This window comes from Mustela nivalis (assembly GCF_964662115.1).
Source record: "Mustela nivalis genome assembly, chromosome: 1".
NCBI classification, from domain to species: Eukaryota; Metazoa; Chordata; class Mammalia; order Carnivora; family Mustelidae; genus Mustela; species Mustela nivalis.
The window spans coordinates 160,505,990-160,530,831 of NC_139020.1; the positions used below are offsets into that span (position 1 = coordinate 160,505,990).

Below are 24,842 nucleotides of genomic sequence, written 5' to 3' on the forward strand. Positions count from 1 at the left end.
AGTCCCCCGGCGGTGGTGGCCATGGTGGCAGGAGTAGAGTCTGCAACTTCCGGGGCCACGCAGGCAGGCTGCTAGTGGAGGCAGGGCCATTCTTGCAGCCCAGGCCCCTGCCAAACCAAAGCCACCCCCCGACACTGAGGCCTCAGTTTTCTTGTCTATTAAATGGGTGAGTCTTCCGTGTTTTGCTTGGTAGGAATAAAGCTTACCCGAGGGGAGGTGCCTGGCAGGTGCTCAGTCTATACCCACTTCCTCCCTCCTTCCCTGCCCTAATAATTCCAAGAGCAGTGAGGCTGTGTCCTACCAGGCCAGGTAGTGGCCACTGCCCAGGGAAAGGCAACAAGATCTGGAGGGCTGACTGGAGGTTGGCAGTGACCCCTCCCATCTAGCAGGCACGCCCTGGACACAGAAGAGGACGCAGAGCCCCTTGGGAGATGGGTGGGCAGGGTGCCCGAGAGGCTGTGCGAGCTCGAGTGAGCTTGCATAGTGGCCTGAGATCTGGCAGACCCTTGTCCCACGCCAGGCCCTTCCACCTCCTACCTCTCGCTGCTTCCAACAGACCCAGATGCCAAGAGATTAGGAGGGGATGTTTATCTTCTAGTCGGAGGCACTCGGAGTTGGGCAGGGAAGACAGGGCCAGGGATCACCCTGGAGCTCCCTTACCTTGGTCCAGTGCCCCTGCCACAAACAGCGCAGCCTCGCTGGCCTCTGGGGCCTCCTCGGCGGCCCAGGTAGGTGAGCTCCCTCAAGCCCTTCCCTGGCCTGTGCAAGTGGCCAGCGTGGGTCCTAAGCCCTCAGCCCCTGCTTAATCCGACAGGGCCCTAGTCAGCGCCAGTGGGACACGTGACACCCACAGCCCCACAGACCTGTTTGGCAGGAGTGGCAGCTGGGCTGGTGGGGGAGGGGTGCCTGCCCAGCCGGCGCCCTGCCCTCGGGGGCTGTCCCTGATCACCTCGCTCCTGCTGGCTCTTCCTGGCCAGAGCCTGTGGTCCTGGGCTCCTGCCCGCCTTCCTGGGGAAAGGTACGGGTATTCGGGGAGGAGGAGGCAGGACAGATGAGGAAAAGGGCACGCTTTTTACCAAATGGTGCTGGGTAATGGTGTGTGCGTGAACATGTGTGTGCACGCACATGCGCACACTTGGAATGAGCCCCTTCTTTCACAACACACACCAATCAATTCCAGGCAGATCAAAGATCTAATGTAAAACACACAGAAGAATATTCATGACCACTGAGTGGGAAAGGAGTTCTAAAACACAAGACATGAATACTAAAGGAAAAGTTAAATTTGACTTCTTAAATTAAGAACTCTGAAATGAAGACGTTCACCCCAAGACCCCAGAACAAGTAAAAAAAAAAAAAAAAAAAAGGCAAGATATCTACCACGTACGTAAATGATCAAGGATTCAAGTCTCAAATGCCTAAAGAACCCCCCACCCCAAACCCACAAGAAAATAAAAAAGACAGCCCAAGATGGGCAAAAGACTTGACCACGCACTTCACCAAAGAAGAGATCCAAACGGCAAATAAACATACAAAAATGGCCCGACCTCACTGGCAATCAGGGAACTGCAAGCTAACATCACAGTGAGAAACCATCCTCCCGCCCCGGGTGAGCAACACAGGAAAAGACTGATATCAGAAGCCTAGCAGGGGCTAGGGAGAAGGGGACGCGATAGGGAAGGACCGCACGGCTACTTTACAACCCTGTTAAAGGTAATGAGCAAGAGAAGGAAGGGTACGCCCGCCGCCCTAGGACAGACAGATTCCAGAACAACAGCCCCAAACTGAAAACAACCCACATGTTCTTCACAGTAGACCAGCTACATCAGCTGTGGCCCAGCGACATGAGAGAATATTATACGGCAGCAACGAGGACTCACTGTAGCATCTTAGGACTGAATGAGCCACACGGCTCCGACTTCAAGCCCAAGAAGCCAGACCCAGAGAAGTATCTACAGTTTCAGTCTATTTACAGACAGCTTGAAAAGCAGCAAAGCAGAAAAACGGAAGGATACTGTAAAAAATTGTTCAGCAAGGTGGTAAGACAGCAAGAACAAGAGCATTATTATCAGAAAAGTTGAAATGGTGAGACTCTTTGAGGCATATTGATTGGGGAGGAACACAGAGCGGGGGTCGGGGGAAGAGTTGTTTCTGACAACGCTCCATTTCTCGACCCAGGTGGTAGGCTCTTGTGTATTTCTCTAATTTTTCTTTAGGCGGCTGCATATCTGTCTTTTCACTTTCCTATGTGATGGGTTCACAGCACATTTAAACAGACACATTCGTATGGGTGGGGGATAGGTGGGGACCCCTAGGTGCGGAGCTACCCACCCCTCACCTCACCTGCAACACCTCAACACTGCGGCCACCACAGCCACATGGGATGTCCCAGCTGAAAGGGCTCATTCTACCCTCTCGTTTTCGAGACAGGCATGGAAGATCAGAGACAGAAAGGAACTTGCCCAAGGCTGCAGAGCAAGTCAGGGCCAGAACTGGAATCTAGGTCTTAAACCAGGGCTGTCTCCTCTTCCTTTTGGAAGAATTTTCCCATTGCAAATCACCTTTAATCACCAGTTGGGGCAGACTCATTCTGTTTAGCACTGGGTGCTCTCAGGAATTTTTATTCACTTGCTTATTCATTTGGGACTGTGTATGCTAGAATACAAGCTCCTGGAGGAAAGGGCTTTTGTGTCTGTTTTGCTCTTGTGGTAAAATACTTGTTCCATAAATATTTGTTGAATGAATGAATGAACGGAGCTGACATTTCTATTTGGACTTGGAGGCCCCAGAAATACTCAGTAGCTCCTGCGATATTCCCAAAGGAGAAAATGAAAAATAACTGTATGACATTGACACACTTTCTCAGAATTACTTTCATAACTGCCTTGGGTGGCCAGCACTGTCATCACTCCCATCTTCGGGAGGAGGAAACTGAGGCTCATCAGGGAGGTCTAGTGACATGTCCCAGGCCACGAAGCTAGGAAGTAGAGAGCTCATGTTTAAACCCAGCCCCAGAGGCAGGCTGGCCCTCAGCAGGTCCACGAAAGGATCCCCGTATCAGGATCCGCATGCTTCAGCCCCTCCTGCCCACCCCCACCCCTACCTCTTTCAGGTGCCAGTTACAGCTTCCAAAGTGATCTCTGGTTTCTTCCAAACTCCTTCGGCTCAGAGAGGGGAAGGGACTGGTCCAAAGTAACAGGGAGTCCAGCTCTCTGCCTTCAAGCTTCCCAAGGTAATGTGACCAACAGTGACCCCAGTGCGGCTCGGGGATTTGCCAGTAGACACTCAATTTCCATACTGCTTTACTTCCTACCAGATTCTCAGGCCCCTTGGCTAAGTCCAAAAGCTGGTCCTACTTCTGCAGCTGGATGAACCGGATAATGAAACATTCCCAGAATACCCTCAGGCAACTGGCTTTATTAAAACACTGGAGCACTTAGCATTTTTACAAACCTATATTACCATCCTGATAGCTTTCACCAAGCCCCCAGATGATAATTTAAAAAAAAAAGTCATTGACTCTGGGAGTCTTGGAGCTACAATGACCCTCGGGGGCACCTATACTACTGATCTATAATAAATCCTCCGTCCATCCTCAGTTTGCATACCTCCAGGGAAGGGAACTCACTACCTTCTAAGGCAGCTTGTTCCTTGTTTGGACCCAGCTCAGTTGAGCACAACAGAAACTTCTATCAGCCAGTGAGGTGGTTTGGCCACCGTTCTGCCTTTGGGGAATTCAGTCGTAAGCGATTGTGTCATCCCAAAAGAATGGGACAGAGCCCAGGCTGGGATTACCTTCCAGAGCGGCAGCATGAGAGGCCTGAGCCATTATATCCCCATCACATGTGGCACGTGGATTTATGTGGGTCAGCCTGGACTCTGCTCAGTTGAGAACCCCTCCGGGGTGCTACCTCCCCGAGAGCATCTAGGCATGCAAACTGGCAAACTGTGAGGCTCTAGGGCCCAGGGAACGGAAAGGATGGTCATCACTCATAGGTTGGAGGGTGTGGCATTCCAAATAGTTCCCTCTGGCCTAGGGGCTGACATCACTGTTTTAATATTATGCTTCCAGAACCTTCATACACATGAACGGATGGCTCTGTGGTTTTGCAGATGAAGTGGGATGATATATGTGAGAGCCACTGTCACAGGTTCTGGCAGGTGGCAGACGTTTAAAAAATGTTGAAGATGCTGGCCAAGTATGAATTGCAATCATGCAAGATCAGAAGGCCACATACACACTTTTCTTCGAAGAGTCACTGAGAACTTGGCTGCCTGTGTTCTGCCTTCCCAAGTTGGCACATGCTCGGGTAGCCCAGTGGAATGGCCTGGGCGGGCAGGAAGGGTTTCCTGCAGCCTGGTGACCTCACTGCACACCTATGCCCCTGCACACTCTCTGACAGGGACTCAGGGAAGGTTTTGCTGCAGCAGTGACATCGATGAGAGTAAAGGATGAACAGAGGTTTCTGGGTGTGTGTGTGTGTGCATTCCTGCAGGAGCTAGGACAAGGCAAGCCTGAGTCCAGAGGGAAGACAAGGGGTACAGAAGATGCTGCTCCTCCAAACACGTTTGAGTTACACTTCACCATGGCAACAACCAGGACTGAGTGTGGGGGAAACCCAGCACATGCAGACCTCATCAACATGAGGGGCCTTTGGCCAGTCCCCTTTATGCAAAACACACTTTCCTTATGGGAACAAACAATCCCATTCCCTACCCCATGATTCCACCGAGTGATGAGACCATAGACTGGTGACAGAGAGCTGGCTGGGCTTTTTTAGGCTGCTGACTCCCCACCCCAGTAGTCAGAATGCAGGGGGGAAAGAAAGCTGAAGACACAAAGGGTCCCAAGATCTGGCCTTGGCCTTGGCACTCCCTCTGCACAATGGGGAAGGGGCATGACTAGCGGCAGGGGGCTGCTGTGGGCCTAGCAGGTATAGGGTGGGAAGGAAAGGGCGACTGCTCAGAGCTGCCGCTGGATGAGCAGGCAGCCACGGGCCCTTTCAAAGCCACCTTGACAGGCTGGCAACTCTGGTCATGAGACCCAAGATTACTTAATGTTTGCAAACTGTGCTGGAGCCAGAGTCCCCTGCAGAGGAAGATGCCGGTCCCCTTCCTTGTCCCTCCACTGCAGGGACCTCTGTGGGAACACCAAGTCCTCTGAGTGTTCCCTAGGCAGCAGTTGCCCCAAGGATGGCTGCACTGCTGAAGAGCTGGGGACAGTGGGATGTAGTGTGACCTTGAACACGTTCCTGCCTCTCTCTGGCCTCAGTTTCTCCAGCTCTAACAAGGGATGGGCTCTAGGATGCTTCCTCCAGCTCTGATGCTCAATGGCTAGGCTATGGGCATTGTGGAACCCGGGGCACCTCTTAGCTCAACTTTTCCTGCCTGGGGATGGGGGTGTGGGGCAGAGGGGGAATGGGGCTATTTCTCTTCTATCCTTTCCAACCCACATGTGGGTTCAGGAGCTTGGCCACCTTACCAGCCCACAGGAGGAGCCAGGCATGATGCTGGAGGCAAAGGAGAGTGACCAGAGGGATACTCTTGTGTCACCTCAGTTCAGAGTTGATCTGAGGGGGCTGCACAGGCCAGCATGTGGGTTGTCTGGCAGGGACTGATCACAGAGAGGAGCAGTAGCTTTGTCAAAGGGCACAGCCAGACTCGGCTCCTAGTTCAGAACAAGTGCTTCTCTCCCCGCACCCCACCCCCCACCAAATATAGAGCATGCTCAGAGCAAAATGTACAGAGCTGACCAGGCAGAGCAGACTGCTGTCCCCAGAAGCCTAATCCCGTGGATAGGCCCCGGGGGAGGGGACACCCACCGTCATCTTCTGCTCCGTTTGCTCCAGGAACAGATCAGCTGTGACAGTTGAGGGCTTGGGAATTTAAAGCAGCAACTGCCTGGCAGAAACTTGGGAGGGGGATTTCCCCATGACTGGAGTGGGGGTGGGTGTGGGGACAGCCTTGACTCACCTCTGCCAGCTGTGCTGCCCCCTATACTGCCCAAGGGCAGCCCTTCTGGACAGTGCAGGGATTTTCCACAGCGGGAGCCCCCTGGCCCCTGAGGATCCCCTCTCAGGCAGGCAGGTGGGGTAGGACATCCTGACACCTGACACAACCCCCTCAGTTCTCAGACCTGCCTCGTGTCCCATTTGGGACTGGGTCCAAAGACTGCCACGGGCTGTTCCAGTCCTTGAGCACCGTCACCCACACGGAGTGCCGGCTGCTGGGCCGCTGGGATCTGACCCGGAGCAGCCTCGAACAAAAACCAGCCTCTTGCCCACGTAGGGGCAGGAGGAGGGGTCGCCCAAGGTCACACAAGGGGTCAGGGTCAGGGCTGGATTTGGACCCTGCCCCTCCAGTCCAGCCAAACCTCCTCACTCTCTCCCTAGACGCGTCTATCTGACTACCAGCGAATTCCTGAGATGCTTCAACCTCCCGCCCGCAGGCTCCGGACCCTGGATGCGGTGGCGGGATTTCTCCGTCAGGAGGCAGGAACAGAGAGAAGCAGGGAGGGAAGGGAGGGAGTGCAGTGGTTGGGGGGTAGGGTACAGTTTCGCTTGACGACCCTCGGGGCCTGGATTCACGTTTCCCCGCCCCGGGGTGTGGAGGGGGGGGGGGACAGCAAACTGCATAGGCGCGGAAATGGAGCACCCTGAGCTCCCCTCCCCCCAAGATCGCGCTTTAGCGTTCACAAGGCTAAACGCCCCGCATAGCCGCGGAGGCAGAATCTCCTGCGTCCTCACCGCTCGAGTCCCGGAGAGCGACACCCGTAGAGCCCGGGCTCAGAAAGACTGGCGTTGACGCACCCCAGGCGCTCCGCGTAACCCCGACCTCCAAAGCCGAGAGCCCGGCGGCCTCCGATCCCCCAACTCTACAACCCGGAGACCAGTGTCATCCTCGCCACTGCGGCCTCGGAACCTCTACAACCGGCCGGGCTCCGCAAAGCCGCCTGCGATCACCCCTTTTTCCTCCCCGGCTCCCAAGAGCTGCTCGCGCGTCCGTGCAGCCGCGGTCCCGGGGGCGGAGCTGTCGCCCAGTCCTCTCCGCAGAGGGGACTCCGGCCGCGGCCCCCGCCGCCCCCAGCCCCGGACTAGACCCGCACCGCACCGCACCGCACCGGCTGCCGCCGCGCGCGTCCCCCGCCGGCCCGCCTCCTACCTCGCGGGTCAGCCTGCAGCCGCCGAGCGCGCGCAGTCCCCGCGGCGGGAGCGGAGCGCCGGCGCGGCCCCAGCGCGTCGGACCGGCGGGGCGCCGGCGGGGGGGCGGGGGCCGGTGGCCCCGGGGCGTCCGCAGCCCGAGCCTGAGCCGTAGCCGGAACGCCGCCGTCACTCCTGCCTGCGCCGCCACCGCGCGCCTTGGCTTGACCTTGGTTGCGGCCTCTCCGCGCCCGGCCTCAGTTTCCCTCCTTTGAAAGGTGTGTGTCGGGGGCGGTGGGGAGGACTGGTGCCGCCCCGGCCGCCGACGTCACCCGAGCCGGGACGAGTTGAGGGCGCTCGGGTCTGTGGGGGCCTCTGCAGCGGAAGGGCCGGGGAGCGGGATACACACAGTCCAGGCGCATTGGAGGGGGCACTGTGACCCCAGCGTTTCCCTCAGACTCCCCAAGACCCCTAAATAAACACCTAGTAACCGCGGCCTCAAGCCAAGTCCCTTGGCCCCTCCCACGGAGAACTGCAGCCCCTGCAGGCAGGCAATGCCCAGCCCCCCCCCGTGCCTCCCCAGTTCACAGATGAGAAAACTGAGGCCCAGAGAGGGGCAGCCACAGGTCCAGAGTTGCACAGCGGGTGGGGGCTGCTCAAACCCACCCTGGCACCACGTCTCCTGAGGCCCTTCCAGGACCAGCGCTCCTTGCAGTTCGGGAGGGGATCTCGGCCTGCCGGCTGCGTGCCTTATCCCACAGCCAACATTGACTCAGCACCAACTGAACGCTGGGGATGGGCCTCAGTGGTGTAGCAACTGTCATAGAGAATGGGGTGGCACAGTCTGAGAGACAGACCCAATCCGCGGGGAAGAAGTGGCATAAATAGGAGAGGCAGGAAGGGGGCGGAAGCTCCGGGAGGAGTGTGCTTAAGGAAACAGCAAGGGTGGGAATGCGCATTGCCCAGCGTGTAGGGGAGAGAAGGCGGGTTCTGAGAGCCTTGAACACCAGACCGGGAAAAAAAAAAAAAAAAAAAAAAAAAAAAAGGCGGCAGCGAGGAGCCCCCTCCCTGACCAGTTTGGAGCAACCGCGTCAGCGGTTTGGGCTGTGTTTTCGGGAGCGCCCCCTGGTGCCCAAAACGGGGTGAGACAGTAGGCGAGAGGGCCGCGTCTGCAGTGGTCCAGCTGTGAGGAAGCCTGCTTAGTGATGTAATGAGTCAGGAGACTGGAGCCTCTGCCCGCCCTGCCACCAACGGGCTGTGTGACCTTGGGCATGGCACTTCCCCTCTCTGGGCTTCTGGGAGGGAAGGAGCCTGGTTTTCAGCTCTGATATCTCATGACCCTGGATCCCCGGGGCCAGGTAGGGGTAGCAGACAGGAGATTCAGGAAGGAAGAGACAAATCAGAGACTCAGCACTTCATGAGGCTTATTTCATTTACTTGTGGTAGAAACCACTACACCAATTTTACAGACAAGGACACTGTAGCATAGAGTGGGTCATTCACCTTTCCGGGCTCACACAACTGCTAAGTGTCTGTCTGCAGTGTAAATGGGGGCCTGACCACCTCAGCCTCTTGTCTTGTAGCATTTATTGAGCACCTAAGGCGTTCCTAGAGTATATGAGGCACTGGTGACAGTCAGACAAATAAGGAACAGTCCAGCTCCTGGTGGCTCTTCCTCACTCTGTCTCACAGCAAGCCTAACAGTGGTCACCCTGAAAAGACACCTCCTTCTGTTATCAGTGCCAGGAGTCAGTTACCTGGCTGGTTGGGATGGTGAGGGAAGTGGGAACAGCAAGGGTTCTAGGAACTGTTCCACCTGGATGAGTCTCATCACCGCTCTGAGGCTCACTTGAATTCTTCTGTAAAATGAAACTAATGCTAAAAATCCCTACCCTGTCCCCTTTCAAAGGCTGCTGTGCAGATCAACCATGATATTTTGTAAAAAGTTTGTGTAAAGTGCATTGTGTAAGTATTTTTATTTCCAGAAACCATGAAAGAAAATATTGATAAACTGAACTATGTAAAAAATTAAAACTCCTGAATAGCATAAAAAATACCACAAAGTTTAAAAAATCAAATAGCAAATAAAACAATTATCTGCAGCGCATATGCCAGAAGTTAATTAAGGACAATGAGATGAACGTTAATGTTCCTCATACAGAAAGAGCTCTTTCAAATTGATAGGAAAAGATGATGAACCAATTAGAAAAAAAGAGCAAAGGATATGAGCAAGGAGTTCGTGGGAAGACACTCAATCGCACTTGTAATTAAATGCATATTAGAGAAATATAAATCAAAATATAACATGCCCATTACTTTTTGTAACCTGACCAAGTTGGCAAAAATGAACAAGCTTGGTAACACTTTTGCCATTGAAAGTGGGGGGAAATGCAAGCAGTCACTGTTGGGTGAGGGTTAAGATAGTGCCATACTTCTGAAGGGTCGTCTGGCTAAGCTATGCAGCAGGCAAATGGAAACATACAAGGACAATCAACAGTATTCTATGTAAGCAAACAGAGAAACACCTGTGGTGTCCAACAGTAGGGGACCAAGAAACGGCATGAAGACACATAAGCCAGGGCTTAGTCCCGGGAAGGACTGGGATGATGATGATAGACCTCAGAGGTACTCCTAGTAAGTGGGAAAAGCAAGGAGTGGTACAGGGTATGGTGTGTTCCTTTTGATGTAAAAAAGACGGGGGTCTCCTACACATGCTGGTCATGCATATATTATCTATGACAAGTGTGCTTAAGAAACTGGAACAGTGATGTCTTCAGGAATGGCAGAGACGGCTGGGGCTGGGGTGGAAAGGAAACTGGCTTTTCACTGCGATGTTGATTTGTGTGTGTGTGTGTGTGTGTGTGTGTGTGTGTGTGTGTGTGTGCTGTATGCATGTACTACTGGTTTTTGAAAAGTAGGTTGAACGGGGCGCCTGGGTGGCTCAGTGGGTTAAGCCGCTGCCTTCGGCTCAGGTCATGATCTCAGGGTCCTGGGATCGAGTCCCGCATCGGGCTCTCTGCTCAGCAGGGAGCCTGCTTCCTCCTCTCTCTCTCTGCCTGCCTCTCTGCCTACTTGTAATCTCTCCGTGTCAAATAAATAAATAAATCTTTAAAAAAAAAAGAAAAGAAAAGAAAAGTAGGTTGAAAAAAATAATCATTTATGAAACTGGGTGGGGAGTTTCTAGGGCCTGCTTTGACAGAAGCTGGGGTTGACTCCCTATGTGACCTCGATGCAAGATGGTGTCCCTCTGAGCCTCAAGGTCCCCTTTATCTAGTGGACAGGAAGCTAGAGATAAGAGTTTCAAGGCTCCTTATGCCTCTGATGCCATTCCAGCCCCAGAACTTTCCCACCAGAAGAGCTAACCAGCTATAGAATGGCTGTGGGAGGTAGGGGGCTCGCCACACTTGGACCTGTGGCAGCAGAGGCCAAGGGTCATTTGTCCTAATGATGGCAGCTTGAATGACTTCTAAGACCCCTCCTGGCATGCCAATATGTTGTTCCTTTTTCCTTCTCCCAGTCACAGTGCCCTGCCTGGAAACTCCTGGTTCATATTTCCTCTCTGGGTTACCCCTGGCAACATCCCATCTGTCTGGGTTTGAGGTCAGTTCTGAGGAGCCAGGACAGATGACACAGTCCTGGGCACCCATGTGGGATTGAGATGTCAGTGGGGGCAAAGCCTTACGCTGGGAAGCTAAATCTCTTACCCCATCCAGAGATCAGCCTTGGCCTCAATCTTGGTCCTTTCCACTTTTGTAGGCAGCTCTCCATTCCACTGCCTCTCTGGTTTGCCCCCAGTCATCACCCAGAATGTTCTGTGGCTCCTCATTGCCTACCAAATCAAGCTGACACTCTTCAGCTGGACATTCAAAGTGTTTGCACTTTCTGGCCTCAATTTACCCTTGCAGCCGTCCCCTCCATCCATTATGTCTCTTATTTAAAGCCATTTCAACAAGACAGATTTAATTACATCCCCCACTTGCTTAAAACCCTTCAATGGCCCAGTGACCTGTATGATAAAGTCTAAGTGTCACCAGCTAGATCCCAAGACCTGACTTTGACTGCCCACCTGGTTGTACTCACTGAACTTTGTCATACATTTTCCCTTAAGCTCTTCTTTTGGGTTTACTTCTTAGGCAAATAAAACCCAAAACCACCCCTCAGGTGATGGTGACTGTCCTGATGAAACCTCCCACTGGCCCAGACAACTCAGACCTTTTGAGCTAAACCCCCAATTTGCCCCTGCGCAGATGGACCAAGGAGTGACCTCTGGTATGACATACCATTACCTCTACCCCATTATAATACTAAAATCTTTGCACAAGGAGGAACCCCAGGCTCATTTATATAACATACAGTGTATATATAGGCATGTTTCCTTAAGATGCATGTGCTACCTATGCCCACATCTACATATGATAACAAGGCTTCCCTATATAAATATTCATCCTAACCCAAAACAAACGTAACCCATTTACTCCTCTCTTGGGGAGTCATGGCTCTGGAAACCATTCCCTATGATCTTATTTACCACAAATGAAAATTTTCTTTGTGTGACAACTCAACCTGGTGTAGTTTCTGACTCACCGAGGGGCAAACTCACTTTGGTTTGGTTACATATTCTTCTCAGGTTAGCATCAGAACTGGTTTCTGCCCTCCTGCCTAGCTCCATCTTTAGTGGCTTCCCCCAGAGCCAAGCTCTACTTAATGCCCTTTTTTTTTTTTTAAAGATTTTATTTAATTTGACAGAGAGAGATCACAAGTAGATGGAGAGGCAGGCAGAGAGAGAGAGAGAGGGAAGCAGGCTCCCTGCTGAGCAGAGAGCCCGATGTGGGACTCGATCCCAGGACCCTGAGATCATGACCTGAGCCGAAGGCAGCGGCCTAACCCACTGAGCCACTCAGGTGCCCCTACTTAATGCCTTTTGAGCACACTGTACTATTTCACGACATTGAGTATTTGCACATACTATTCCTTTGGTTCCTCAATATATTAAGAGTTCTTACAAATAAATAAGAAAAAAATCATGAACTCCTCAAAATAAAAATATCCAATTGATTTCCCTCGGTAGTTTAGAGAAAAAGTCATCCAGGTGGTTGGGAAAATTCTTTTGTTAAAATGGAAGGGGGTTGTCATTTTCATGCAAGTGACATTTAAAAAACTGTATCATAGTCAAATGATTTTTCACAAAGATATCAAGAGAACTTACTAGAGAGAATAGTTTCTTTAACAAACAGCACTGGGACAATTGTCTATCTCCATGCAAAAGGATGTATTTGGACTCTTCCTATCACACACAAAAATTAACTCAAAATGATCAGTGATCTAAATGTAAGGCTTAGGGGCGCCTGGGTGGCTCAGTGGGTTAAGCCGCTGCCTTCGGCTCAGGTCATGATCTCAGGGTCCTGGGATCGAGTCCCGCATCGGGCTCTCTGCTCAGCAGGGAGCCTGCTTCCTCCTCTCTCTCTGCCTGCCTCTGCCTACTTGTGATCTCTGTCTGTCAAATAAATAAATAAAATCTTTAAAAAAAAAAAAAGTAAGGCTTAAAACTATAAGCTCTTAGAAGAAAATAGAGGAGTAAATAGAATAGAAATAGAATAAGTTAAATTAAATAGAAAAGAGAGGAATAAATAGAATAGAAATAGAAGAGTAAAGTGACCTTGGATTAAGCAATAATTTCTTAACTATAAAATGATTTTTTAATCTTTTTTTTTTTAAGATTTTATTTATCTGAGAGAGAGAGAGAGAGAGCACAAGCAGGGGGAGTAGCTGAGGGAAAGAGAGAAGCAGATTCTCCAGCTAAGCTAAGCAGAGAGCCTGACACGGGGTTTGATCCCAGGACCCTGAGATCATGACCTGAGCCAAAGGTAGCCACCCAACCAATAGAACCACCCAGCACCCCTAAAATGATTTCTTAGGTTAAAAAATCTTAAAAATAGGTTTAAAAATCTTAAAAATAGGTTTAAAAATGTTAGATATAATGATTTCTTAGATACCCAACACATAAGCAATAAAAGAAAAAATTGACAAATTGGGACTTTATCAAAATTAAAAAATGTTACATTTCAAAAGACACCATCAAGAAAGCATTTCTCCCACAGACTGGGAGAAAATGTTTGCAAATCATATAACCAAAAAACAAAACAAAATGAAACACCCCACAAAGACTTGTATTGAGCATATAAGAACCCTTGTGACTCAATAATAAGAATGCAACACACTTAACATATGGGCAAAACATCTGAATAGGTATTTCACCAAAGGAGATTTGGAGTGGCCAAGAAGCACATGAAAAGATGCTTAACATCACTAGCCACCAGAGAAATGCAAATCAAAACCACAGGGAGATAGCACGCACACCCACTAGGATGGTTAGCATCAAAAAAAACAGACAAGTATTGGGGAGGGTGTGGAGAAATCCTAGCCCTCTTACAGGGTTACCACTTTGGGAAACTGTTGGGTGTTTCTTAAAAAGCTAAACAAAGGGTTACCCTATGACCCCTGGATTCTACTCTTAGATAGCTACCCAAGAGAAATGAAAACACATGTCCACATTAAAAACTTGCATGCATTATTATAGCAGAATTAATCAGAATAGCCCCCAGAACGGAAACAACCAAATGTCCATCAACCAATGGACTATTATTCAGCCATAAAAAAGGGGTGAACCACGGCTACATTTTACGATGAACAGGAAAACCCAAAGCTAGAGTGAAAGGGGTCAGATACAAAGGTCATCTAATGCATGATTCCATTTATAATGAAAGGCTCAGAAAGGCAAATCTCTAGAGACAAAAAATAGATTTGTGGTTATCAGGGGTAAGAAGGGGGACAAGGCCTTGATGGAAACTAGGGGATGAGGCCTCTTTTCAGGGGGTTGGAAATAATTTAGAATAAAATTGTGATGTTTATATAACTCTGTAAATATCTCTAGTAATCACTTGAGCAAGGAGTCTCTAAGGGATGTAAATGACATCTTTACAAAGCTTTAAGAGAATGAGTAGTGACGGAATGCAATGGGAGATCTGGATGAGGGAACAAATTGACATGAAGGACATTCCTGAGACGACTGGTAAAGGTGACTATAAATTGGATATTAGATCCCAGTATGGTGTAAGAGTTAGACTTATTGAATTTGGCTATTGAACCATGTTTATGTAACAGAATGTTCTTGTTCTTAGGAAATAGACCTTGAAACATTATTCAGAAGTAAAAGTCATGTTGCATGTCTGCAATGACCTCTCAAATAGTTCTGGGGGAAAAATATGGTGAGAGAGCATAGTTTGACGAAACGTTAGTAATAAGGAATTTGGGTGAAGGGTACAGGGGAGAAGGTTGTTTTTTGGTTTTGGTTTTGGTTTTTTTTTTTTTGTATTATTCTTGCAAGTCTTCTTGAAGATGGAAATTATTACAAAAGAACTTACAACTCTTAAAGAATCCACACATTAAAAAAAATTATTGTGTGGAACCTAAAGACCCCTGAGAATAAATCCATGGACCCCAAAGGTAGAAAAAGCAGCAATCTAGTCGTAGACACAACTCCCATAGAGGGTGCCCCCTCCCTGCTCATTGCATGACTCTGAGATCCCGCCCCCCCACTACCACCAAAACAAGACACAGCCAGAAGCCAGAGGGCAGTGTTGGGACACACGCCTCTGTGCCCCTCAACTTGCATTAATTAATTCAGTAATTCATTCGTCCAACATATATCTGAGTGTCTACTATGTGCCAGGAATCAGATGGGACACACTCAGATGTTCCTCCCCTTGTGGCATTGACATTCAGCTGGGGTCAAGGAGGGTCCTGCCAGAGAAGGAAGGGGGTGTGTAAACCCTTCAGCTCTACCTGGGACCCCAGTCTAGAGGGCAGGGAATGGTGTCTGAATCATCTCTGTTCCCCTGGTTTATAGGGAAATCAAATTCTGTCCCCATAGATGAGAGGGTCCTAGCTTTTGGACACTGGGGCCCACAGCCTAGAGGCACCAGGCAAAAATCCTGGGTCACCTCAGATTGGCAGAGCTCAGAATAGAATCAGAAGAATGGCCATTAGGGAGGGGGGCTGCAGATTGTGAGCATGGAGGGGTGTAAGAGTGGGGTGGGGGACAGGGTGTCGAGGGAGAACCTCACTCCTCTCCTACCACAAAACTCAGCACAAGTGCTGGCCACGTAGAGCTATCATGAGGTCCCCCTCCCCCCATTCGGATCCTGGAAGTTCCGGGGATTCCCAAGCTGAGAGCCCCTGAATTATTTTAGGGGATGTTACAACCCATATGCACACCCAATGCTGCTGGTAGACCAAACAAATACTGTTTCACACATTAACATCTTTCAAACCAAAATAGAAGCTGTTGCGAATAAAATTCATAGACTTCAAATTCATCTGAAATGGATTCTCGGTGGCTCATTGTCATTTTTCAGCCATGGATACTAACCAGGGGGGTGGTGAGGGTTCTCCCGAGTTTTGGTGATGTAAAGGCATCCTGCTTTTACTGGAAAAGCCTGGCGAGTGGATCTAGAGTCCCCCCCGCCCCACCTTACTTCACGGTGGGGAGGGCAGGGTTGGAGCAAGGGGCTGGTGCCAGAGCGGGGTGGCCCTCCTGCTCCTGGCTCAGCACACCCTGGGTTCTGGCTGCCTGAGTGCAGGGCGGGTGGGAGCCAGGGGCTGGGGCTGGAGGGATGGTCTTGCTCACACCCTGTTACCATGTGTTATCAGTTCTCCTGTCTGGGAGAACCCCTCAAGAGCAGAAACCGGGAAAAGGCTGAATCCTTTCTGGGTCCCAAGCAGCCAGCGCGAGGTCTGGGCGACCACAAAGGCAAGCACAAGGGCAGCTGGACAAAAGGGGTGGAGCTGGGCTCAAGCCAGCTGACTCCTGGCTCTCCACTCGCTAGCTGGGTGGCCACTGAGCACTTGGAATGTGTCTAGTGCAGATGGGGAACTGAAATCTAAAAAAAATTCATCGAAAGCGTTAAAATTTAAACAGTCCCATATGGCTGGTGGCTTCCATCAGGAGCAGGGCATTTCTGTGGGCTTACCAGTAATACAGAACAGGGCTGCCGAAGGTGAGCAGTGTTTGGACCCCCTAGCACTCCCAGCAGGGATCTGTGGGTCCCCTCTTCACCGCAAAGGCTGGAATGCTGGGGCAAGCCTTGGTTCCCTCATCTGGTCTGGGTCGGGGACCACACACTTCTGGTGGGTATACAAACCAGGGACCCTGTATGTTATGGGCAACTGAAGGGTCTTCAGGGGTAATTTACCAGGCTGGTTTGGGGCTTTGAATACAATGACCTTAGATCTTGCTTTGCTCACCCTAACCTTTGTGAGAGAAGAACCCAGTAAAATCCTAATGATACATGTGCTCTGATTATAAAATATGGCCACAAATTCCCCCCATCCTGGTGCCCAGGCCCCTCTGCAGTGGGACTTGTCCCGGTTGCCACCTGGGAGGAGGGCAGACCCCGGGGTGGGAAGCACGTGAACGCCTCTCCCCTTATTGGACCCACTACGCCAGCCAACCCTCCAGTTCCTGAAGGCAGGGAGCCCCTTTCCAGCTAGCAAGGAATATGGACAAGTGATCTGGCTGACCTCAGTTTCCCCATCTGCAAAGCAGGGTGGATATTCCTACTTGACGGGGTTGCTACGAGAATGTGATGAACACCAAGTAGGGTCCCACACACATTTGGCATCCAAAGAACGACATGTCATTCTGGTGGCTGCTGGGAAGCCTCCTTGAGCTGCATGGCTCCTTCCCGTGCACTCCTGGGTCACCTGCGGGCGAGTCAGGGTGCCATGTGGCAGCCTTGGGGTGCTCGCTGTGGCCTGCTTATCTGGGGCATCTGTGTGTGCAGGTGAAACGTGGCTTGTCACGTGGTTATTTACTCAAGTTTGGGACCTAGCCCAGACTTCTGATGTCTTGTGTTGTTTCTAGGGTCCCACCACTTACCCCATCACCCTTGGTCAGGAGCGCCCCCCACCAAGTGTGTTGAGCTTGCCATGGGATCTACCGTGACACCCCTTTCCCAACCACGCTCACGGGATCTCCTGGCCTGTGGAAGAACGGCTTGATGGTTTCTTAAAGACTGTCTCTGCCACCTCTGCTGGGGAGCCATAGGCGAGAGAGCAGGGACACCAGCTGTCCAGAAATCCAGTGGACCAGGAAGGGGCCGGTCCCTCTGCGAGCACATTGGATCTTGCCAGTGAGATACGTTGTGGAGCCCTTGGGAGCTATGGCTCTTGCCAGCCTGGGTTCATATCCCATTTGTGACATTACTGAATAAATTTGGCTGAGGGACTTAGCCTCACCGTCAGTTTCCTCCTCCATGAAGTGGGGCAGATACAAGTGCTATGGGAAAACAGACCCCCTTTGGGTTAGTGGGTGCATCTCCCCTTCAGTCAGGGGGACTTCTGGGCCATGGTCAGCTTCTGCTTTGTACACCCATGAGGGAGCCACTGTGGACAGCGCCCAAACCAGGACAGCGCATTTTAAGGACAGACAGCTTTAGGATTTCAGCCCCAGAATTTTTTTTTTTTTTTAACATTAACAGTCTGTGTTTCCTATATAAAGTCACCCTAGAATCCAGCAACAGAGTCTTTCCATACTTGGTCTCAGTCCCATCCAACAGACCCCCCCCCCAGTGCCGAAAAGCCCGCTGTGACAACACGAGACACCAGAAGATGACACGATCTGTGTAAATGGCCTGACCATGCTGGACACATGCTGCTGCTCCACCAAAACCAGTTGATATCATTATTTGTGTCCCCGTGTCTCCAGAAAGGTCAGGGATCTAGGGAAGGGCAGTGGCCTGTCTTGGGCACACGGAAGTCCGGGCTGGGGTTATGACAGTTCTTGAAGATGAAATGTAGTTACTTATGTGGTTCTTAGAGTTCCAAAGTTTGGGGCCGACCCCAGCTGTTTCTCCCTGCAGTCCCCCTCTGCCGGCACCACCTGCCATCCTCAGTCTGGGGCTCCAGGGCCAAGCACCAAAGGTGGCTGGCGACTTCCAGGCTGTTGGATGCGCCCTTTCTCCTCTGTCATGATCCCCTCATCATCCTTCACAGTGGGCCTCCGCCACCCCTGCCTCCAGCAAATGCTTACTGCATGAGAAGGAATAGCCCCGAACCCCGACCCCCGGGCTCTCACACGGGCTCACCCAGACTCCCCTCCTGGGGAGTAGGTGCCAGAAGCCCCTGGCCCCTCTCTCCTTTGAGTCTGAATTCCCTGGTGGCCGTCCACCCCACTCCTCCCTCTGTCACCAGACCCATCCCCCATTTCTGCAGATCACCTCCTTGTCCTCTGGTACCTTCCTTGGAGACCACTTGCTGACCATCCAATTGAAAGGGGCCTCCACCAAGTCATCCGCCACCTCACCCCCCCCCCCATCAACCCATTTATCTTCCTCACTGCAATGTCTTAAAGTATTTTGTTCAGTTGTGTCCTTACTTATTTCCTGTCTCCCTGCCCCTCCCGCCCCGCAGCTCCAGGGGAAGGAGATCTGCGTCTGACTTCCTCACGGTTTTCAGCAGGGCCTGGCACACAGTGGGTGCCCGTGGATACTAGCTGAATGATTTACTAATAGAATCCCTCACTTGCTACCCTCCCAGGGCAAGAAGAGGAGCCACGGGGGTAGAGGATGTCCATCTGCCCAGCGGGAAGGAAACACACCAGGAAAACCCATCCCAGGGGCTGGGCACTCTGGGCACTCATCTTCGCAGGGACCCATGAGGTGGTGATTAGTAAGCCATGTTCTAGATAAGGCAACCAGAGGCCCAGAAGAGTGAAGAGGCTTGCCCCAGGCTGCCCAGTTTAGACACAGGTCTCAGGGGGCCTGGGTGGCTCAGTCGTTTGAATACCCGACTCTTGGTTTCGGCTCAAGTCATGATCTCAGGGTCGTGGGATCAGCGCTCAGTGGGGAGTCTGCTTGAGATCCTCTTTTTCTCTCTCTCTCAAATAAAGAAATAAGTAAATCTTTAGAGAGGAAAAAAAAAGAGAGAGAAAGAGAGCTGGGTCTTAGGCCCAGCTTTCTTACAATCTATAGCCACACAAAGGAGAGTTCACTGCGCAAAGGAAGAAACTGTAACAGCCAACATTTACTGACACCTGCCAGACACTGACCCAGCTGTTTTTTCAAGCTCCATTCATCTGTCCACTCTGGGAGGTCCATTTTGCAGATATACAACTAAGGCCCAGAGCAGCTCTGTGACTTGCCCCACGTCACACAGCAAAGCAGCAGCCCCTTTAGGCTATGCACTCAGGCTGCCAGACTTTCCCATACGGTGAAGACAAAGGTGAGGCATGCTGTGCCCCCTGGCTGCCTCAGTTTTCCCTTTGTGCAATGAAGGTATGGGCAGAATGACCTCTGACCTACATGATGTCATCAGGGAGGCAGGACTCATGCCTGGTAAGACTTAGGGCTGAAAAGGGAAGTGAGGAGTGGCTGTTTCCCCATCGCACCCGCTCCCCACCCTGGCCCTGAGCCAGGTGGGTGGTTACTTCCCTTCCACCACTTCCTCCGGAAATTCCCCAGGAAATGCCCCTGTGCCCTAGCCCCAGCAGAGGTCCAGCCTCCAGGCTCAGAAGCCTCACACCTTGCATCCTCCTGCTAAGATCGCCCGAAACAGAAACCAGGAGGCAAAGTAACCTGCACGCTTATGTGTGTGTATTTGTACATGTGGGTATATATATATATATATACATACACATGTGTGCATACAAATGGCTGTGTGTGTGATATATTGCTGATTAGATCAATTTCTTTATCCACGTAAGGAAACAACAGTGAAAGCTAGGGCTGACAGTGCCCTGGGACATGCCACACCTCTCTCTGTCAGGGCCCCTTCCCCTCCCCGCTGTGTGGCACCAGCCTCCTGCCCCATCCTCTGCCTCCAGTCTCCCCCTTGCCACTCCACCTACCACTGGAGCTCCAAAGGCACCCTCTTTGAAATCAGATCTGGTACCTCCAAGGCAGTGGGGGAGATGGTTAAGAGCCCAGGCTTTGGGGTCCAGCAGACTTGGGGTCTGAGGCCATTTGCTAACGGTGAACCTTGGGCAAGCCACTCTCTGTCCCTAAGCCTCGGTTTTCTCATCTGTAAAGCAGGGATCAGAAGAAATCCTACCTCATGGGGCTGACACGAAGGGGGGATGCTGGATGTTTCTGCCTGCCCAGTCTCCTTCTCACTTCAGGAGACACACCCTGATTTTCTTTAGGGAATCCCCCTCCTCCACTCTTAGTCCATCTAGTTTGTATCCGCCGATTCCATCCCTAACTCTAGAATAATTTGCCCCCTCGCCAGAGTGATAGGTCCAGGGAGGGGCAAGTGACCCCAGCTAGACCAGTGAGAGTCTCTTCTGGGAGTTCTGTTGGAACTGTTTCTGCTGTCGAAGTCGTGAGAGATGAAAAAGGAGAAAAAGATGACGGTGTTTAGAGAGTTTAGCTCCTGAATCAAACTGTACCTGAAGCCCTACTGTTACAGAAATAGAAGATAATAAAACCCTGCAGGACTCCTCTGTGTCCGCTGAGTCTAGCACTCTGGGCTCTGGGCCCCACCAGCCCTCCATTTGGGCCTCAACTCTGGGCTTCATCCTTCCAGACTCCATGCCACCCAAGACTGATGGCTATTCTCAAACACACCATGGACACTCAACCGACAGTTTCCCCCAAATTCTCCTCTACTCTCCACTTGCCCAATGTTCCCACTCACATGCCAAACCTGGCTCAGAGGTCGTTTCCCAGGAAATCTCCTCTCAATATCCCTCCAGCACTCCAAAATGTCAACGATGTCTCCCTCTGGCCTCCTTCCGCTCTCTAACTATTATCACTGGGATATAGGCCACTAGTTTTTTTTCTTTTTCCTCTTCAAAAAGCTTTGTCTCACCATCTCATTAAAGAAATGAATACCCCAGGGGGCACCTGGGTGGCTCAGTGGGTTAGAGCCTCTGCCTTCGGCTCAGGTCATGATCCTGGCTGTCCTGGGTTCAAGCCGCATCGGGCTCTCTGCTCTGCTTCCTCCTCTCTCTCTGCCTGCCTCTCTGCCTACTTGTGATTTCTGTCAAATAAATAAATAAAATCTTTCAAAAAATTATAAAAATAAAAATAAATAAAAAACGAATACCCTGGGAGGGTTTGGGTGACTCAGTGGGTTAAGTGTCTGCCTTCAGCTCGGGTCATGATCTCAGGGTCCTGGGATCGAGTGCCACATTGGGCTCTCTGCTCAGCAGGGAGCCTGCCTCTCCCTCTCCAGCTCCCCCTGCTTGTGCTCGCTCTCTCTCACATAAATAAATGAACAATCTTTAAAAAGAATTTAAAAAAAATTAAAAATGACTACCTTGGATCAATTAATATTTGACAAGTTCAGAATTTGGTTTTACGTCACCAAGTGCATTTCCTGAACTTGAAGCCTGACCAGCAGACACAGGGCTGAACAAGCAGGTGCCTGCCCTCGGGGAGGGGACGGGGAGAGTCATAGTCTGAACCAAACGATTTCCCATTTGGCTCAAGTCTGTGGTTGCAAAAACAGCAATTTTTAAAATGTTATAATCAAACCAAGACGATTGCTTTTCCTTAGGCATAATAATTCTGGACATTTATTGAGCTCTTTCCATGTCGTTGCATAGGGCATGCCCTCGCTTTACAGAGGGGATGTCCTGAAGTTCAGAGGGGTTCTAGCAAGCAAATGGGGAGCTAGGATCTAGCCCTTGGTCCTCCTGCTCCCACCCCATGCCCTCCCTGGTTTACCTCAGCTACAAGTGAACACACTGTGGGGGGCAGCTCAGAAGCGTTTTAAAAATTTGCCACTTCAAGCTCAAAATCCAGCTGGTTTCCCCTGGTTGCTCATGCGCGAGTGACTCTCCATACCTGCTTCACCACGGGGGCCCCTGGCTAAGACGTGTCCCCTATCTTGCGGACATCAAGTTTCAGATTCGCGGTGTTTGCTTCCGGCTGCCGGTGCAATGGGAGTCTTAGTGGTTAGTGTGCTGGGAAGGTGTTTCAACATGTAGCTGTTTTGAACACTGTAACTTCCCCACATGTCCCTGCCATGGGTGGTATCTTAGTAGCTCTCGGCAGCTGGCCAGAGGCCACCGAGCCTGGCCAACTGGTAGGTCTGAAATTCCAAGTTTGTGGGGAAATATGTTTGACGGACTTAGATAAGGTATTTTGTCCTGGCACCTGTTTCATTTTATGCAAAATGGGGGTGAGATACCTCCAGGCTTGGCGTGTAGCCAGAACGAGGCAATGTGTGGAAAGTTACAGGCACACAGTAGGTGCTCACTAAATGCTCATTCTTTCCCATCCTCGCTGGCTTGAAGCCAGAGCCATCTTTCACCCACATGTTAGCTCAGCTGTTCCCACCCTCCATTGCTCACCACACCCCCCACCTAGTCTGACCTCTAAGTCCCACTGGGAATTCCACAGCCTGGCCAGCCCCACTGGGTGTGGGTCCTGAGGCAACCAGAACTCCACACTGAATCCCAGGGCTCCTGTTCCCTCACTTCTCATTCCCCGGACCAACTCCTTCGCCTTCAAAAGCTAGTTCAGCTGTCATTTCTTCTAGGAAGACTTTGGGGAACCCATCCAGATGTGGTCTCTGACATCCCTCCTCTGGTCTCCCATAGGTTTGGAGGGCACACAGCTCTCAGCTCTGATCACCCTGAACGGCAACTTCTTCTTTTCTTGTCCTATCTCCCACCCTGTACTGTCAACATCCCTAAAACAGAGATAAGGTGTTGCTCATGGCGGCCTGGTTCCTGAAGCTGGTCTGTTGTTTGGTTGGGGAGCATTCCCTGCATGCCAAGCACAGAGCTGGGGACCCCACCTGGAGGAGCCCTGCTTCAAAATGAAGCCAGTGGGAGAAGGGAGTTGAGAAGTCCAAACCTGTTACATAAATTTAACCTCTAGATCCAGCCATTCCTGAAGCTAGTTTACCCCCTGCCCCAGACTTTTTGGTTCCATGAACCAGTGAACCCTCCTTCTGCTTAAGCCTGTTTGATTTGGGATTTCCTCTCACCAGCAACTGGAAGGGTTTCCTCACTGACAGACTGAGGCTAACCTGAGGCTAATCCAAGGTCAAATAGCTAAGAAAGCAGCAGAGTTAAGACTCACACTGAAGTCTAGGCTCTCAACCTACTTCAACAGCCTGACTCTTCCCAGAAGCCTGCCTCATGGCCCTCTGAGTCCAAACCCCAGCTGACAGCTGCGCTGATGTTCCCCACAGGCCGGTTACAGCCTGGACACCTCACTCTGAAATCACACTGATAAGGATTCCTGGGCATTGGTTGGCTCAGCCCTCAAATGGGGCTCACAAAAACTCCCTTGCAGACCCAGGCAGAAGACCCAAGAGCGCCTCACACTGGCCTGATTCATAAAGGACCCTGAGTGGAGGCCGCAGTGTGGGCTGTCCCGCCTGCTCTCACCTGTCTGATTTGTGCAGGTGCTGTGCTCAGCAGACCCCTTCCCCAGTTCGGGCCAGAGGGCATGTCTGGTCAGGCCCTCCCTCTCTAGGGAGTAACCCGGCATCCGTGCTGGGGTTTTGAAGGCCATGCTGCTCTAGCTCCCTAATGATGGGGGTAGGAGATCTGAACGCCTCTGCCCGCTCCAAGCCCAGGGTGGGGGCTCCCGACAGGATGAGACTGGCAGGCCCCCGGGAGATGGGAGGGCCCAAGCTGCCTTCCTGGACTCTGAGTCCCACCCAAGCCCAATCCCCCTGGAGAAGTCCTAAGCAAAACCCTCACGCCTAGAAGGATGCAGGCTCTTTAAGGTGTGGCAGGCGGAGAGGGCCCATCAACCTGAGCTTATTTGGTGCCATCAAACAGGCTTTCATGCTCGAGCAGCTGGCAGCTCAGGGAAGGCCTGTGGCTTCACAAGACTCACCCAGGAGGGCACGTGGTGCTAGGACCCAAACCAGAGCCTGTCGGACGTTGACATCTCCACAGCGGCGGGGGGTGGGGGGTGTAACTAGGACAGTCAGCAGAGTTCCAATGTGACCGTTGGCTGTGATAGACCTGTTTGAGCAGAGCCAAGCTGAAATTGTCACGTTAGAAGTGGGACTTGGTCTGGGGACTTCCAGAAGGTTCTGGGGAAGGAGCATCTCTGGAAGTCCCACGTCTCTCCTCAAAGCCTAGACTCCCCCTAGGCATACATTAAAGCTCAGCACCCCCACTCGCCAGCCTCTGCTGAGAACCCCGGGCATCCACAGCCTACATGCACCATTCCGGCCCTCTCTGCCCACCGCCCACTCTCCAGGTCAACTTCAAATCCACTCACTTTTTCATTTGGTGAGTTTGTTTCCTCCTAAGCATTGGCATCTATGAAATCCTGAATCTGGTAAGCTGGCTGGTTTTATTTCCTAACAGGCAATACGTAGCTATGAAAACAAAACACACCCAACCAGGTACGACTCCTGGCCCTGAACGCCCTCCTCCTGTGGCCTCCCGTTTATCACTTCTGTAGCCCCAGAGACAAGACGGTGCTTGGCCTGAAGCAGGTGCTCTGTAAGTCTGTTGAATGATTGAATTCATGAATGAATGACAAGCCTGAAACCCTGCAAAGAGTCACAGAATGGCTCACGGCTCCTGACTCCACCTGGATGTTCACAGGTGAGAACACAGGAAGACTCAGGAAAGAAAAGGGCTTGTCTGGACCCCAGATGAGCCCAGCTCTCCTGGCTCCTGGTTCCGCTCTTTCTATCCTACCCTTGGGATCGAAATGGTCCTTC

At 51.5% G+C, this 24,842-nt stretch overlaps 1 protein-coding gene and 2 long non-coding RNA genes across 19 annotated transcripts in view; 2 read left to right on the top strand and 1 right to left on the bottom strand.

Moving 5' to 3' along the window:
- The window catches only part of LOC309872844, an 802,828-nt gene extending 781,849 nt beyond the window's left edge, over positions 1–20,979 (top strand). Inside the window, exon 3 of the long non-coding RNA XR_014316130.1 lies at positions 12,998–20,979. This is a non-coding gene — a long non-coding RNA (uncharacterized lncRNA). The remainder of the gene's footprint in view (positions 1–12,997) is intronic.
- IQSEC1 (IQ motif and Sec7 domain ArfGEF 1) overlaps positions 1–24,842 on the bottom strand; it is a 371,613-nt gene that overhangs the window by 88,644 nt on the left and 258,127 nt on the right. The window contains exon 1 of one of the 17 annotated variants that reach the window (XM_082747277.1): positions 7,162–7,179. The exons of 15 other annotated variants lie outside the window; for them this stretch is intronic. The gene's annotated coding sequence lies outside the window, so the exon portion shown is untranslated. Of the gene's footprint in view, positions 1–660; positions 756–7,161; positions 7,180–24,842 lie in introns of those variants that run through there. One more of the 17 variants, XM_082747281.1, reaches the window with a different exon arrangement.
- LOC309872866 lies at positions 7,869–12,417 on the top strand. Its single transcript, XR_014316133.1, has 3 exons — positions 7,869–10,057; positions 10,279–11,833; positions 12,041–12,417. It is a non-coding gene; the product is annotated as an uncharacterized lncRNA (long non-coding RNA).